Raw genomic sequence first — 18,486 nt, forward strand, 5'->3', positions numbered from 1 at the left:
GCCATAAATTATCCATATGCTAAGACGCTAGACCCATTGCTCAGAGGAAGAGAAAGATGAGGGAAGAAAGGTGTTAGGCAGTGCAACAAGAGGTTTCCAAAATGATGGTGGGCCAATTTATTAGAAAGGTAGACTACACCACATAGCTGTCAAATGTAGTCATGCTCAAAAAACTGAATGGTAAATGAAAGACGTGCATAGACTATGCTGACTTGAATCGTGCTTGTCAAAAGGATGCATACTCCCCTCCCCAAGATCGATGGCTTAGTAGATGGGATAGCGGGATATTGAATGTTGAGTTTCCTTCATGCCTATTTAGGCTACAACCAAATCAAGATGGACTTGGCAGATGATGATAAAATCACTTTTATCACCGAATCGACAAACTATTGTTACAAAGTTATGCCATTCGGATTGAAAAATGTTAGAGTCACATATCAACGACTAATGGATAAGATATTTGACACATAATTATGGCGAAAGCTGGAAGTATATGTGGATGACATGTTCCTCAAGTTTGACGACTTGTCAGCACATATGAAGGATCTAAAGGAGGTGTTTGGACAACTTCGGAAACACAACATGAGGCTAAACCTCAAAAAATGTGTGTTCGGGGTAGAAGGAGGAAATTCTTAGGCTTTATGCTAACACATAGAGGAATACACACAAACCTTGATAAATGTCAAGCCATTTTGGAGATAAGAAGTCCTAGGAACATGAAGGAAGCACAAAGGTTGGTTGCTAGAATAGCCTCCTTGTCTAGGTTCTTGCCAAGAATCGTCGAGAAGGCCAAATCGATAATGAATCTTTGTAAAAAGGCAAAGAACTTCCAATGGAATGATGAGTGTGAAGAAACCTTTCGATAATTGAAGGTTAGACTTGCAACCCTCTGGTGCCTTCAAAATCCGGCACTAGTAAGATACTCGTAGTATACCTTTCTCCCTCCGTTGAAGCCATAAGTGACGTCCTTGTCCAAGAAGAAAACAATGAGTTAAGATCGGTATACTTTGTTAGCCAAGTGTTACAAGATCAAGAAACTCAGTATTAGGTAATGGAGAAAGTGGCATGGGCATTGGTTACTATTGCTTAGCATCTTCGATAGTATTCACAAAGCCATGGGATTAATGTTCGGATCGACTGCCTAATAGCTAAAATGTTGTGAAAGCCTGAGCTAGCCAAGAGGATGATGGCTTGGTTCATTGAGTTATTAGAGTACGAGACCCATTATGAATCCAAAGGCATCATTTGAGCCCAAAGCTTAGCAGATTTCATAAATGAATTTCACCCATCATTGCCTTAGTTGTAGGATGAGCAGTGGACTCTACATGTTGACGGCTTGAATAATGTAGCTTTTTCATAATCTCTGCATTTCAAATTTAAAGCCACTTACAACTAGGTCAAATATGAAGCATTGTTAGTAGGCCTAAGACTATCCAAGGAAGTAGGAGCTCAGAGAGTCAGATGTTGAAGTGATTCGTAGATCGCATCAGAATAAATTAACAAGGTTTTCAAATAAAGGACCCTCAGTTGTTGAGACATTAGCGAAGAGCTGCATCCCATAACTTTCCCATGGCCATTTGCTATTTGGGGAATGGATATCTTAGGAACCTTCTCTAAGGACTCGGGGCAAAGATAGTTTTTGTTAGTAGTCATTGATTACTTTACCAAGTCGGTAAAGGCTGAACCCCTCGCAACAATTACGACTCAAAATGTACAGAGGTTCATTTAGAAGAATATCATCACTTGCTTTAGCATCCCATACGTCATTGTGACTGATAATGGTTTATAGTTTGATGATAGAAAACTAAATGAGTTTATGGTAGGTGTCATACCTTAATTTCGTCCGGGGACCATCCGTTGTTGGGATGCGACCCTCGTTTGACCACTTCGAGGTACTTGGCACCCATCGTTAGGCAGTTTGTGAAGTTTCGTGACATGCCAAAAGTCAAAAGAAAGCATTGTAGCACAATTCGTGAAGTTCCGTGACATGCCGGAAATTAAAAGGAAGTGTTAGTGCGCAATCCGTAAAGTTCCGTAACGTTCCGGAAGGTAAAAAGGGGGTGATTACGTAATCCATAAGGTTTCGCAACATTACGGAAAGAAAACAAGCATCGTTACGAAATTCGTAAAGTTTCGTAATGTTACGGAAAAAGAATCACCAAAAAAGAGCAAGGGGGTGTATTTAGTAAAAATAGGGGTGCAAATAGCAATCAGGCCCACTTGTGCCTTCCAAAAAATTCCTCCAGAAGAGCTGGGTGGCAAGCTTCACCCCCATTTTCCTATAAATAGGGGGAGATGTGAAGAGAAAAATTGTTCAGCCCTCCTGGTAATTCGAGAATCACTTGAAATTAGTGAAAAAAATTTGTTCCGTGAAGAAAATCCAAGCCGAGGCGCTTCCGTAACGTTTCCGTGGGTGATTTCGCAAAGATTTTCCACCATTCTTCAACGTTCTTCGTTCATTCTTCATCGTTCTTCGGTCTTCAATCGGTATTTTCCCGAAATCGAACTTTTCAATTCATTCTATGTACCCTTAGTGGTCCTCATTTGTTTCACGTGCTTTTATTTTAATTTCATTTACTTTCCGTACCCCCTTTTGACGTGTTTTAGTCATTTGCTTAAGTCATTTTCTTGCCTAATCAAAAAATAAAATAAATTTCCACCGATCATTTGAATTGTAATATCCGTTAATTTCTGTTAAAATGAAATCTGACCGTTCAGTCGTGCCGTAACCACGTTGGAAACCAAAAAGAGGTAAAATAATAATATAATAATCAAAAAATATCTTTTAGTAAAATAAACCAAAAAAAAGCAATCGGACGTTTCTCTTTGGGATTTCTCTTTCTTGATTGAATCGACTAATAACCAAAGCGAAACTAAGGCTAAAATCAATTCATAAACCAAACTTTTGTCATCGCCTAAAAAAGCCATTTTCAAAGGTCCAACGCCTTGAAATGGTGTTCTCCGCTTTTATTTGTTAAGTGTAGATTTCTAAATGCCTAAAATCAACATGTAACTTTATTACCTCTTTAAAAAATAAAGAGATTATTAATGGTCCAATGCCTTAATGTCTTCTCTCTTTTCAAAGGAATCGAAAGATTGTTTTATGGTCCAACGCCTTAAATGACCTTTCATTAAAAAAAAACATATTTTGCAAAAAAAAATAAAAACAACTTAACCAAACACTTTGTTCACAAAGAACTACATAGGTCTGATTTCCTTATCGCAATTAAGGAATACGTAGGAGCAAGGGAAACACCCTCGTCAACATAAAAATGTAAAAGGCAACATAAAATTGAAGTCATGTTTGCACATTTAATTAAAAGGCTGCCGTCTCTTGTGACGGACGCATGGGGTGCTAATACCTTCCCCGTGCATAAATACAACTCTCTAACCTTTCACTTAAAGTTCGTAGATCACGTCTTTTCCGGTTTTTCCGACGTTTTCCTCAAATAAACGTTGGTGGCGACTCCACGCGTATTCCTTTCTTGGAAGACGCACCTGCGAGTCACGCGTCGTCCTCCCGCCGAAGGGTAGGTTGCGACAGTAGGCCTCAACATCAAGAACATGGCGACGTCCATAGAGCACCCTCTAGCAAATGGCCAGGCCAAAGCAACTAACAAAGTAATTATGGTGAAACTAAAGAAACAACTGCACAATGCCAAGGGGAGATGGGCCAAAGAGCTCTTTGAAGTCCTTTGGGCATACCAGTAGTCTCTTTGAAAACATAATTTTGCTAGTAGTCCCTACTGCTGCAATATGTTTTTCGAAGATGATGATACCTCTAGAGACCATCAAGAGAGATATGACAACCTTGGGAATTATCACTAAAGGCCCTTTAGCTCCCTCCCATGTAGGTCCCTTGAATAGAGGCACGAAGCGGACACGCTGCGTGCCATTTTTTCACACTGCCATGCATAAAGTATCATTTACCCTTTTTCTTATATTTGTTTGTGAATATTTCCGTACTATGTACATCCCCGTATTGTACTTTTCGCATATGCATCATGTGTGGGTTCCGTCTTAAATCCCCTCTCTTGGGCAAACCAACGGAGGGTCCGTGTCACCTTCTTAAATACATACCCCAAGACGTTGTATCTAAGAAGGAGACAATTTCTCGGGCTCTCGTATTTATAAATTGCATTTGTGTCATATGTGTTTCTTCATGCATTCATCCAGTCCACCCATGATAGATGTCAGAGTTTTGATTCGCACCGGTTTTTGTTTCACTTTAGCAAACATGGGGACAAATCAAACTGGCAAAAGGTTTTATCAAGTCAAGATTAAGAGCCTAGATATCACCAGCATTAAGGAGTTAGGGCTGTTGATGGGACCTCTCCAAATGCAAGCCTTCCGCAAGGTGTACGGAGAGATCTTAGATTTGACCATAGCAGAGATATCCACAGAAGCCATTGCATCACTCACCCAATACTATGACCAGCCCTTGAGGTGCTTCACGTTTGGAGACTTGCAATTAGTACCAACCGTTGAAGAATTTGAGGAGATTCTAGGATGTCCTCTTGGGGGAAGGAAACCGTATCTTTTCTCCGGGTTTCTTCCCTCCTTGAGCAAAATTGCAATTGTGGTCAGGGATTCGGCGAGAGGATTGGATTGCGTAAAGCAAACTCGAAACGGCATAGTGGGCCTACCACAAAAGTACTTAGAAGGCAAGGTGAGGGATATGGCAAATCAAGAGGAGTGGGTTCCATTTATGGATGTATTAGCATTGCTAATCTTTGGGGTTGTCCTCTTTTCAAACGTGGATGGTTTGGTGGACCTAGCCACAATTGATGCTTTCCTTGCATATCACCATAGCAAAGAGAGCCCGGTGGTAGTTGTCTTGGCGGACTTATTTGACACATTTGACCGAAGGTGCGAAAAAAGTAGTGCACGAATCATCTATTGTTTACCCACTCTTTGTGTATGGTTGGTTTCGCACTTATTTCAACAAGACATAAGGCATCCATGTCCGCTCCGAAGCCATCGTTCGTGTGTCAAAAAAAGAAGAGTAGATTGGGACCAACACTTGGCGGGGATAGAAGGCAGAGCAGTCAACTGGTTTCCATGATGGAAAGAAGGAAAGGAGAGAGTTCTCTTCTCATGTGGGGGCTACCCAAACATCCCGTTGATAGGAACGAGGGGTTGCATTAACTACAATCCCGCACTTGCTATAAGACAGTTAGGGTACCCCATGAGGGGAGCACCGACGGAAGAAAGCCTGTCTCCTTTCCTTGTGAGAGATTTTGGCGCGCAAAATTTCAAGGTTATACAAAGAGTCCATAAGGCGTGGGAAAGCCCGTTAAGGAAAGATAAAGAACTTAGGGGCATTCGTAATGGCATCATTGGTGATTATCATGAATGGCTGAAAGTTTGTACACAAGGTTTAGATTGGCTCGCCAAGTTAAAGATTATCAACGAAGAGAACTTCGAAGCTCCGGAAGAGGATGAAGAAGTCCGAGCTCTGAAAACCAAACTAGGAAAAGCGAGACTTGCCAAAGAAAAATTCAAGTTGGTCGCTACAGACGTCCAGAAAGAGTGTGCCGGGTTATGAGAAGAAAATGCAGCTACTGCAAAAGCCCTTGAAAAAGAAACCAAGAGGGCTCGCAGGGAAGAGCATGGCTGTGACAAATTTCGTGAGGCATTATGGGGCAGCAATAGTGAGCTCAAGCTTCGAAGGGAAGAGAGAGACTGATCACGAGCACATAGCATGGTTTTAAAAGAAGAGTTAGCCGTTTGCTCAAGGTCCAAAAGAAACTTGTCTCAGTGTTTATGCGAGACAGAGACCAACATGTTAGCTATCATCACCAAGTACCAAGAAGAAATAAGTCTAGCCACGACACACGAGCATAGGGTGGCGGACGAGTTTGCCCAAGTGTACGCGGAAAAGGAGGCTAGAGGAAGGGTGATGGACTCGTTACACCAAGAGGCAACCATGTGGATGGACCGATTTTCTCTTACCTTGAATGGGAGTCAAGAACTTCCCCGATTGCTAGCCAAGGCCAAAGCAATGGCGAACACCTACTCCGCCCCCAAGGAGATCCACGGACTTCTAGACTATTGTCAACATATGATAGATTTAATGGCCCATATAATTAGGAACCGCTAGAGAACTTGTATTGTCACTCAGATCTTGACTAGTTATAACTTTTGAATAAAATGAGTTTATCCCATGTTTTTACTCCAAAAAGTCAGTGCGAATCAAATCACTCCTGCATTTTATCCCTAAACATGCATTCATTATTTTACTTACTCCTCACGTTTGTTTTTTTTAGGGAAAAACACCATAACTAAACGCGCCCCAAGGCATCCCTATCGCACCAGAGCCAAATCTAGAACGATGGGTGATCAAGAGGAAACACAGGAACAGATGAAGGCCGACATGTCGACTCTGAAAGATCAAATGGCTTCCATGATGAAGGCCATGTTAGGTATGAGGCAACTCATGGAGAAAAACGTGGCCACTGCTGCCGCTGTTAGTTCGGCTGCCGAAGCAGACCCAACTCTCCTAGCTACCGCGCACCATCCTCCCCCAAATGCGGTAGGACGAGGAAGGAGCACAACAGCAACCCCCATTTGGGATACAACCGAGTGCCTTACCCTTATGGATTGCCACCTAATTACATGCTGCCAATCATGCAAGATGATGCGGGTCATATCTCTTCCCCCATCCTTGAAGGGGAGCCTCCTCGACAGCCCAACGATGTCCACGAAGATCATCAAGAGTATGCCCAAGGGGATGTCGAGTTCTACCCCCCGATCCCCGTCGAGGGGCCGGCACCCAACACTTTGCCTCAGCCCAACCTCACAGCACAACCAATAATCTTGTCCACAGAAGGACCACCCCCGGCGACCGAAGAAAGAAGGAAACTTGATTTCCTCGAAGAGAGATTGAGGGCTGTTGAAGGCTTTGGTGACTATCCGTTCACGGACATGACGGATCTTTGTTTGGTACCAGATGTTGTTATCCCCCCAAAATTCAAAGTGCTGGACTTCGACAAGTATAAAGGGACGACTTGTCCCAAGAACCATCTCAAGATGTATTGTCGTAAGATGGGCGCACACTCTAGGGATGAGAAGCTATTAATACACTTTTTCTAAGATAGCTTAGCCGGGGCCGCGGTCGTTTGGTACACTAATCTGGAAGCTTCCCGCATCCGTATTTGGAAGGACCTGATTATTGCTTTACTAAGGCAATATCAGTATAATTCCGATATGGCTCCCAATCGCACTCAGCTACAGAATATGTTCAAGAAGGAAGGTGAGACCTTAAAAGAATACGCATAGCGGTGGAGAGACTTGGCAGCACAAGTGGCCCCTCCCATGGTCGAAAGGGAGATGATCACCATGATGGTGGACACCCTGCCTGTGTTTTACTATGAGAAGTTGGTGGGCTACATGTCGTCCAGCTTCGCGGACCTAGTATTCGTCGGGGAAAGAATCGAAGTAGGGTTGAAAAGAGGGAAGTTTGATTATGTTTCCTCCACAAGTGCCAATGCTAAAAGGATCGGAGCAACTGGGGCAAAAAGGAAGGAGAGAGATGCCCACGCCGTCACTTCAGCACCCGCATGGGTCAAACCCCCGTAGGCATCTCATGGTACACATCAGTACGCGCAACATCATCCGAGCTTCTCAGCTCACACCGAGAACTCTAATTCAGCACCCATGCAGCCTAAGACACCCATTCAGAGGGAGGCCCCCCAAGTTCCAACCCCAACCACGACTCGTCCAGCCGACAATTCCAACGCAATGAGGAACTTTCCCCCGAGGCCAATTCAAGAATTCACCCCACTCCCAATGACGTATGAAGACCTCTTGCCGTCCCTCATCGCCAACCAACTGGCCGTAATACCTCCCGGGAAGATCTTCCAACCCCCTTTCCCAAAGTGGTATGATCCTAACGCAACTTGCAAGTACCATGGGAATACCCTGGGGCATTCCATCGAAAAATGCTTGGCCCTTAAATACAAGGTCCAACATTTGATAGATTTTGGATGGCTGACATTCCAAGAGGATCGGCCCAACGTGAAAACCAACCCGCTTGCCAATCATGGAGGGGGAGCGGTTAATGCCATTGGGTCAGATAGGCCGCACAGGTCTAAACCTTTAAAGGACGTGGCAACCCCTAAGAGGTTTATCTTTGAGGCCCTACAAAAGGGAGGTGTGATTCCCCACGGCGGGCATAAAGAGGACTCTTGTTTGTTGCATCTCGACGAGCTACATAGCATGGAAACATGTTTGGCAGTAGAGGAATTGTTGTAGTGAATGATAGATCAAGGCCGATTGGAAGTCGGTGATGAGGGAAGAGAAGAGCAGCAGATATGTATGCAGTCCGTGGATGAGAGAAGTTTTGGAAGGCCTAAACCTTTGGTGATATATTTCACCAAGGGCGCAGCTTCGCAAAAGCCCCGACACCCCTCGGCAGCTAAACCTGTCCCTTGCCCATACCAAAACAGTCACGCAATCTCATGGAGGTACACACCTCCGAACAAAGAAGAAGAAGAAGCCACCGACATCAGTTCATTGTCAGCCAAGGTAACCAATATCACGGGGCTGAGCGGTGTGACCTGTAGCGGTCGCGTATTTGCGCCCCCCGACCTACCAATTCAGCCCACGAACGTCAAGGGGAAGGTGAAGGTAGTGGAAGAACAAGATGATAAAGTGCCCCTCACTCCGAATGAGGATATTCCGGTGAAAGGTCTTTCGGAGAAAAGGGATGGTTATGGCAAGAAGGAGGTGTCGCTAGAGGAAGCCAGCGATTTCTCCGCATAATTCAGCAGAGCGAGTTCAAGGTTATTGAGCAGATCAACAAAACCCCGGCCAGGGTCTCGCTGTTAGAATTACTCATGAGCTTAGAGCCTCATCGGGCTTTGCTAGTAAAGGTTTTGAACGAAGCCCATGTGGCCCAAGATATCTCTGTAGAAGGCTTTGGAGGGCTAGTCAATAATATCACCGCCAACAACTATCTCGCCTTCGCCGAAGAAGAAATCCCTGCTGAGGGAAGAGGGCATAACAAGGCTTTGCACGTATCAGTGAAGTGTATGGACCACGTTGTAGCCAAGGTGCTCATCAATAATGGTTCCAGCTTAAATGTGATGCCCAAAAGCACTTTGGAGAAATTACTGTTTAATGCTTCCCATCTAAAGCCAAGTTCCATGGTAGTTCGTGCCTTCGACGACACCCACCGAGAGGTTAGGGGAGAGATCGACCTCCCGGTACAAATAGGCCCTCACACTTGTCAGGTTACCTTTCAAATCATGGATATTAACCCCCTTACATCTGCCTGTTGGGACGCTCGTGGATCCATTCAGTGGGAGTCGTTCCCTCTACACTCCATCAGAAATTGAAGTTCGTAGTGGAAGGGCATTTGGTTATCGTATCGGGCGAGGAAGACATCATGGTGAGTTGCCCATCCTCTATGCCATATGTGGAGGCAGCGGAGGAGTCATTAGAAACCGCTTTCCAGTCTTTCGAGGTGGTAAGTATTTCCTCTGTGGATTCCTTCTCTGGGCAACCTTGCCTGTCAGATACGGCAGTGATGGTGGCCCGGGTAATGTTGGGGAATGGTTACGAACCTGGAATGGGTTTAGGCAAGGATAACGGCGGCATAACTAGCCTGATAAGCGCCAAGGGAAATCGTGGGAAGTTTGGGTTAGGCTACAAACCCACACAGGCAGATATAAGGAAAAGCATTGCGGGAAGGAAAAGTGGAAGTCAAGGCTCGCGATTAAAACAAGAAGGAAGCCCGCCCTGCCACATAAGTAGGAGCTTTATAAGTGCGGGTCTAGGGGACGAAGGCCAAGTCGTTGCAATATGTGAAGATGATGCTCCGAGTGGGTCAGATTTGGTACGACCATGCCCTCCTGATTTTTAACTAGGAAATTGGCGAGTGGAGGAGCGCCCGGACATTTACGCGACAAGCATAATGTAAACCTTTTTATGGCTTTAAAAGCTCTACAGTTGGGCCTAGGCTTTAGAGTTTCCTTTTGTTAAGGCTTTGTGTCTTTTGTTCCTGAATCTATAATACAAAGATCTTTCTTCATCTATTCCTGCGTCTCTACCCATTCTCATCCATTTGCATGTTTATTTCTTTATGTTTAAAACGCCAGATCCAACGATGAGTCCCTCGAAGGTACTAATACCTGAGACCCGCCCATCGACTTCAAGCAAGAAACGAATCAAATAGAAGATGAAGAGAACGAGGATGTGGGACTTTCCCCGGAGTTGGAAAGGATAGTTGCCCAGGAGGACTAAGAAATGGGGCCTCATCAAGAAGAGACAGAACTAGTAGACTTGGGAACTGGCAGTGGAAAAAGGGAAGTAAAGATAGGCACGGGTATGACCACGCCCATCCGCGAAGAATTAACAGCCCTGCTAAGAGATTACCAAGACATCTTTGCTTGGTCGTACCAAGATATGCCCGGTTTGAGTTCTGACATTGTACAGCACAAATTACCCCTAAATCCCGAGTGCCCCCCGATAAAATAGAAACTGAGAAGAATGAAGCCCGAGACATCCTTGAAGATAAAAGAAGAGGTAAAGAAACAATTTGACGTTGGGTTTTTGGCTGTCACTCGGTACCCAGAATGGGTTGCCAACATTGTACCAGTCCCTAAGAAGGATGGGAAAGTGCGAATGTGTGTGGATTATCGGGACCTGAATCGGGCCAGTCCCAAAGACAACTTTCCTTTGCCACACATCGATATCCTTGTGGATAATACGACCAATTCCGCTTTATTTTCCTTCATGGATGGGTTCTCCGGTTACAATCAGATAAAGATGGTGCCAGAGGATATGGAAAAGACTACCTTCGTCACCCTGTGGGGAACGTTCTGTTACAAGGTGATGTCCTTTGGACTCAAGAATGTCGGGGCAAATTATCAACGGGCCATGGTAGCTTTGTTTCACAATATGATGCACCAAGAGATCAAGGTCTATGTGGATGACATAATTGCCAAATCTAAATCCGAGGAGGAACACCTCGTCAACCTGCGGAAGTTGTTTAAAAGGCTTAGGAAGTATCAATTGAGGTTGAACCCCGCTAAGTGCACTTTTGGGGTCAAATTAGGGAAATTGCTAGGTTTCATCGTAATCCAGAAAGGGATAGAGGTAGATCCCGAAAAGGTGAAGGCCATCCTTGAGATGCCGGAACCCCGTACCGAGAGGCGAGTCCAAGGTTTCCTGGGACGTTTGAATTATATTGCCAGATTCATATCACAGCTCACTGCTATTTGTGAGCCGTTGTTCAAACTCTTACGCAAAAACCAAACTGACCGTTGGAATGAGGATTGTCAAGAGGCATTTGGGAGGATCAAAAAGTGTCTCATGAATCCTCCTGTGCTTATGCCACCAGTACCCGAAAGGCCTCTCATCTTGTATATGACGATTTTGGACGAGTCGATGGGATGTATGCTGGGGCAACATGACGAGTCCGGAAAGAAAGAGCGCGCTATCTACTACTTGAGTAAGAAGTTCACAGCCTGTGAAATGAATTATTCCCTGCTCGAGAGAACGTGTTATGCTTTAGTCTGGGCGTCCCATCGCCTAAGACAATACATGCTGAGCCATACCACCTAGTTGATATCCAAGATGGACTCGGTTAAGTACATCTTTGAAAAGCCAGCTCTTACGGGATGGATCGCCCGGTTGCAAGTCTTGCTATCCGAGTTTGATATAGTTTATGTCACCCAAAAGGTGATAAAAGGAAGCGCCTTAGCAGATTATTTGGCTCAGCAGCCTCTCAACGACTATCAGCCCATGCATCCCAAATTCCCAGATGAGGACATCATGGCCTTGTTTGAGGAAAAACTAGACGAGGACCGCGACAAATGGACCGTGTGGTTTGATGGAGCATCAAACGTTCTAGACCATGGCATTGGAGCAGTATTAGTCTCTCCAGACAATCAATGTATACCTTTCACAGCGAGGCTGGGGTTCGATTGCACCAACAATATGGCTGAGTATGAAGCATGTGCCCTGGCCGTCTAGGAAGCGATTGACTCCAATGTCAAGCTACTCAAGGTGTACGGGGACTCAGCGTTGGTGATCCATCAGCTGAGAGGGGAATGGGAAACTAGAGACCCCAAGCTGATACCCTACAAAGCCTATATCAAGGAGATGGCTAATTCCTTTGATGAGATCACCTTCCATCATGTTCCCCGGGAGGAAAATCAAATGGCTGATGCGCTTGCCACTTTAGTGTCCATGTTCCAGCTGATGCTGCACGGGGATCTACCATACATTGAGTTTTGGTGTCATGGCAAACCCGCACATTGTTGCCAGGTGGAAGAGGAACGAGACGGTAAGCCTTGGTATTTCGATATCAAGCGATATGTCGAAAGCAAAGAGTACCCACCAGGAGCTTTCGACAATGATAAAAGGACATTGAGGAGATTGGCGGCTGGTTTCTTCATGAGCGGGAGCATACTATATAAAAGAAACCACGACATGACTATCCTGCGATGCGTGGATGCCAAAGAGGCGAACCACGTGATCGAGGAAGTCCATGAGGGTTCGTTTGGAATGCACGCCAATGGGCATGCTATGGCCAGGAAGATCCTGAGAGCAGGTTATTATTGGCTCACCATGGAAAGTGATTGCTACGTTCATGTAAGGAAATGCCACAAGTGTCAAGCGTTCGCGGACAATGTTAATGCTCCGCCACATCCTCTGAATGTCATGTCCGCCCCTTGGCCTTTTTCCATGCGGGGAATAGATGTCATCGAGGCCATCGAGCCCAAGGCTTCGAACGGTCATCGCTTCATTCTTGTGGCGATAGATTATTTCACCAAGTGGGTCGAGGCGGCTTCCTACACCAATGTCACGAGGAGTGTAGTGGTCAGGTTCATAAAGAGGGAGCTGATTTGTCGGTATGGACTCCCTAGGAAGATCATTACTGACAATGGCACCAACCTGAATAACAAGATGATGCAGGAAATGTGTGCGGATTTCAATATCCAGCATCACAACTCCACGCCCTACCGGCCAAAGATGAACGGAGCCGTGGAAGCAGCCAACAAAAATATTAAGAATATCATTCAGAAGATGACAGTATTATACAAAGATTGGCATGAGATGTTTCCTTTTACCTTGCCACCGGTTATCATTCAGGAACAACAAGTTGAGTGGGTAAACGCGCAGAGACAGATTCTGCGCCCTTTATCATTCAGGAGCAGCGAGGCGGGTGATAACCGCACAGAGACAAATTCTGCGCCCTTTTTCATTCAGATTTCGCAAGTTGGGTGATAAACGCGCAGAGACCAATTCTGCGCCCTTTGTCATTCAAAAACAGCAAGTTGAGAGGTGCGCGGAGACAAATTATGGTCATTCAGCACACCTTTTCGCTGCCAGAGGCGGTCGTGTCCGGTGGCACACAAAGACAAATTATGGTCATTCTGTTTCTCGCCACCCAGGCTCGATCGTGTCCAACAAAACGCAGAGACAAATTATGGTCATTCTGCGTCTTGTATCAACCAAGGGGAGCAAGTTCGACAATATCAGGATGATGTGTCGGTACAGATCATTTTCAAATTTTTGCAGGTTCCACTGGCAGGGAGGTTCACTGGCCGATTGGTGTTTTCGCTTGAACGAAATTAATGTCTTATCTTTACTTCCCTTTTATCTCCAATAAAAGACAAGTAAAGAGGGGCAATTGTCATACCCTAATTTCGTCCGGGGACCATCTGTTGTTGGGATGCGACCCTCGTTTGACCACTTCGAGGTTAGGCAGTTCGTGAAGTTCCGTGACATGCCGGAAATTAAAAGCAAGTGTTAGTGCGCAATCCGTAAAGTTCCGTAACGTTCCGGAAGGTAAAAAGGGGATGATTACGTAATCCATAAGGTTTCGCAACATTATGGAAAGAAAACAGGCATCGTTATGAAATTCATAAAGTTTCGTAATGTTACGGAAAAAGAATCACCAAAAAAGAGCAAGGGTGTATTTAATAAAAATGGGGGTGCAAATAGAAACCAGGCCCACTTGTGCCTTCCTGAAAATTCCTCCAGAAGGTGGTTGCTTCTGGAGGAAGCAACCTAGCTCGCCTGGGCGAGCTGGGTGGCAAGCTTCTCCCCCATTTTCCTATAAATAGGGGGAGAAGTGAAGAGAAAAAATGTTCAGCCCTCCTGGTAATTCGAGAATCACTTGAAATTAGTGAAAAAAATTGGTTCCGTGAAGAAAATCCAAGCCGAGGCGCTTCCGTAACATTTCTGTAACGTTTCCGTGGGTGATTTCGCGAAGATTTTCAACCGTTCTTCGTTCGTTCTTCATTGTTCTTCGGTCTTCAACCGGTAAGTTCCCGAAATTGAACTTTTCAGTTCATTCTATGTACCCTTAGTGGTCCTCATTTGTTTCACGTGCTTTTATTTTCATTTCATTTACTTTCCGTACCCCCTTTTGACGTGCTTTAGTCATTTGCTTAAGTCATTTTCTTGCCTAATCAAAAAATAAAATAAATTTCCACCGATCATTTGAATTGTAATATCCATTAATTTCTGTTAAAATGAAATCCGACCGTTCGGTCGTGCCATAACCACGTTGGAAACCAAAAAGAGGTAAAATAATAATATAATAATCAAAAAATATCTTTTAGTAAAATAAACCAAAAAAAGCAATTGGACGTTTCTCTTTGGGATTTCTCTTTCTTGATTAAATTGACTAATAACCGAAGCGAAACTAAGGCTAAAATCAATTCATAAACCAAACTTTTGTCATCGCCTAAAAAACCAATTTTCAAAGGTCCAACGCCTTGAAATGGTGTTCTCCGCTTTTATTTGTTAAGTGTAGATTTCTAAAGGCCTAAAATCAACATGTAACTTTATTACCTCTTTCAAAAATAAAGAGATCATTAATGGTTTAATACCTTAATGTCTTCTCTCTTTTCATAGAAATCGAAAGATTGTTTAATGGTCCAACGCCTTAAATGACCTTTCATTAAAAAAACATATTTTGCAAAAAAGATAAAAACAACTTAACCAAACACTTTGTTCACAAAGAACTACGTAGGTCTGATTTCCTTATCGCAATTAAGGAATACGTAGGAGCAAGGGAAACACCCTCGTCGACCGCAAAAAGATAAAAAATATAAAAAGGAATAAAAACGTAAAAGGGAACATAAAATTGAAGTCATGTTTGCACATTTAATTAAAAGGCTGTCGTCTCTTGTGACGGACGCGTGGGGTGCTAATACCTTCCTCGTGCGTAAATACAACTCCCGAACCTTTCACTTAAAGTTCGTAGATCATGTCTTTTCCGGTTTTTCTGACGTTTTCCTCAAATAAACATTGGTGGCGACTCCGCGCGTATTCCTTTCTTGGAAGATGCACCCGCGATTCACGCGTTGTCCTCCCGCCGAAGGGTAGGTTACGACAGTAGGCCTCAACATCAAGAACATGGCGGCGTCCATAGAGCACCCTCAAGCAAATGGCCAGGCCAAAGCAACTAACAAAGTAATTATGGTGAAACTAAAGAAACAACTGCACAATGCCAAGGGGAGATGGGCCAAAGAGCTCTTTGAAGTCCTTTGGGCATACCAGTGCACTCCCCAATCTGCAACCCAAGAGACGCCATTTTGGCTCGTATATGGGACATCGTCCACATCCTCCTCAGCCGAATTGGTCATTTGGGTTTCACCAAGAGGGGTAGTTGGCTGCCCACCATTTAATCCCACCTCATCCGAAATGTCATCAATCAAGATTAAGTCTCCATTATAGACATCTTTGTTGATGTTGAAAATGGATTCATTTGGGACCTCATAGTCAAAGTGTAATTGTTAGATGCAGTGATTCAACCCACACTCATAAGCTTCATAAACATTGTTATATGTTTTTTGCTCAACCCCAATCCTCTCCTCCTTTTCAGCATTCCTCTCCCTCTGGGTGGTGGCCAAAGTAGCTTCCAACCTCTCCACTTCCTCCTTATTAAGCTTGTTCGAAGCCTCAGCATCCAACACCCTTTTCTCCAACACCTTCATCTTGCCCTCAAGATCCATATGTACCCATTCGGACCAACGTGAGGCAATAATCGCAATTACTTAATCGTTAGGTTAGGCCACTTAACCCTACTTAGAGGATGGATTACCTAGATGGTAATCAATAAACACAAGCCCAAGGTCCAGAGCCTAATAAGGTTGGTATAAAAAGGGTAGGACCCCCAGATAAAAACCATTTTTCATTGAATGCACATTTATTATTCGTATTTACTACTCTAGGTCGAACCCTTACTCGAGCAATGGAGTCCCTTTTGCAGGTACTCCCCCTTCTGATCACACCACTTGGATGAAGTGAAGAAGAAAAAGGAATGATAAGGACCCTTCAACACAAGGAGTAGTACTCGACCACATTGTGACAGGAATGCTTTGGCTTTCGGAAAGCATGTATATTATGACATAATATTTCCATGGTTTATCAGCAATATGACATTCTTGAACAAGTAGTACAACTCCATATATTTGAGAATGAGAACAGTTTTGGTAATTATCATTAATCTCATTGAGTTACATGTCTTATCCTAATATCACACATTGAATATTTAATTTTTATTCCTTTTAAATATATTTCTTAATTTAAATTTCAAACTTAATTTGATTTAACTATTAGCCCCAAAAAATTCTTTTTCTTTCGTCTCAACATTTTCTCTTTTTATCTTTATTTGTAATTATATACTTGGTTTTCTTAATTTCTTATTCTTTTTATCTATATTTTTAAATTGAATGTCAATATATTTTTTTAAAAACATTAATAGTTAAAAATAACATTGAAGATATATATTATTCATTACAAACTTAAAATATAATTTACATGTTTAAAAGTATTTATTTATTATGAATTTTAATATAATATAATTTATACAAGAAAAAATTTATTTATTATAAATATTCGTTACGTAAAGATATTTATCTTGTGCATTGCAATACTAAAATGATTTTTTTATGGGAATATGTTTTCTATTTCATTAGGTGGAATAAAAAATGTTTAAATTTATAAATGAATGTTTACAATTCTTTATTTTCTTGATTAAAAAAAGACTTGTAGACATTTATTTCTAGATTAATTGAATGATTATTAAAAGCTACTAGATGAGAACGCATAAAAAAAAGCTATTACATGAGAGATAGAATCACGTAAGAGAAAAATCAATTTATCGGGATTATTCAATCTATCATAGATAATCAACATTAGTATATATATATATATACTAATAAAACTTCTAACATAGATTATTAACATTAAATATCAATACTAATGAAAAAAATATTCATTTTGGTTTACACATTTTTTAAACTGTTTAATTTATCCTTTAATTGATTCTGAAAATGATGTCTAGATTATAAATAATTATTAAAAGTATTAACTTTGCGGTCATGATTGTTATTTATATCTCTTAACATAGATAGATAAGACAAAAATATATGTTTTAAACTAGTAAGTAATAATATATATTAAACTAGACATATACATGGGTGTTGTGCGGGCTTATAAATAATTAAAGAAATATTTACATTAATTATTTGTATGATAAACTAAATTTTAAAATATAATTGTCAATGATAGTTTATATCATTTTCTGTTAAAGGAGATAAAAAATTATGTATAAATAAAGATATTTTGTATTTATTAATATATTTATAAGGGAATATTCTAAAATTGGAGGTTGACCACTCAACTGAAGTTGGTTAACATGAAGATAAATGTAAGCATTATGTATTATAACTGCAATATACGAATAAAATGATATTAACATAATAAAGCAACCAAAGAATTATATTTAATGAAAGAAAAATAGTTAACCATAATGGTAAAAAAACATAAAAATGATGCAAATAAAACACCAAAAATTGTTCATTTAAATAGAATTTTTGTATTTATTTCCTTTCACTGGTGACCTGTTGTTGAATTTTTGTATTTATTTTCCTTTCTCCTTAATGGACTTTCTGAGATTGAATAAACTTCTTTTGATGATAAAGATACATCTTTTGACTCATTGGATTTTTGTAGCTTTGAGCTTTTACTAATGATAGATTGTTTTTTCTCATTTTTCTTTTATGGACTTTCTTCTTCTTTTGATGGTGAAGATGTATCTTTTGAGTTCTTGGATAGTTGTAACTTTGGATTTTGACTTGTAACCATTTATTTATTTGTCTTTTTCTTAATGTACTTTGTGGGCTTTGACTCATAATTAGTTATTCAACTGACTCATCTGATGATATTTGTTGTAGTGAAGTGGACTCATTTTTTTAATTAAAATATTAATTAGTGGATGAAACTATTAATAATTTTTACAAGAAGTAAAAAATGAAAATAAATTATAAATATGGTGACCTGTTTAATTTCTTTTAGGAGAGGATCATGTTGAGTTATATTTTTTGGTATAAAAGTCCTTGTCATGGTATAGGTTTGAAATCCGTCCTTCAAGTTGTTAGCTATGAGCATGATCTTAAAAATAAAAGTGTCTCCAAAGGGTATACAATATTGGGGGTTGTCAAGGAGTTCAAATGT

Source organism: Glycine soja, chromosome 19 (assembly GCF_004193775.1).
Source record: "Glycine soja cultivar W05 chromosome 19, ASM419377v2, whole genome shotgun sequence".
In the NCBI taxonomy this organism is placed as follows: Eukaryota; Viridiplantae; Streptophyta; class Magnoliopsida; order Fabales; family Fabaceae; genus Glycine; species Glycine soja.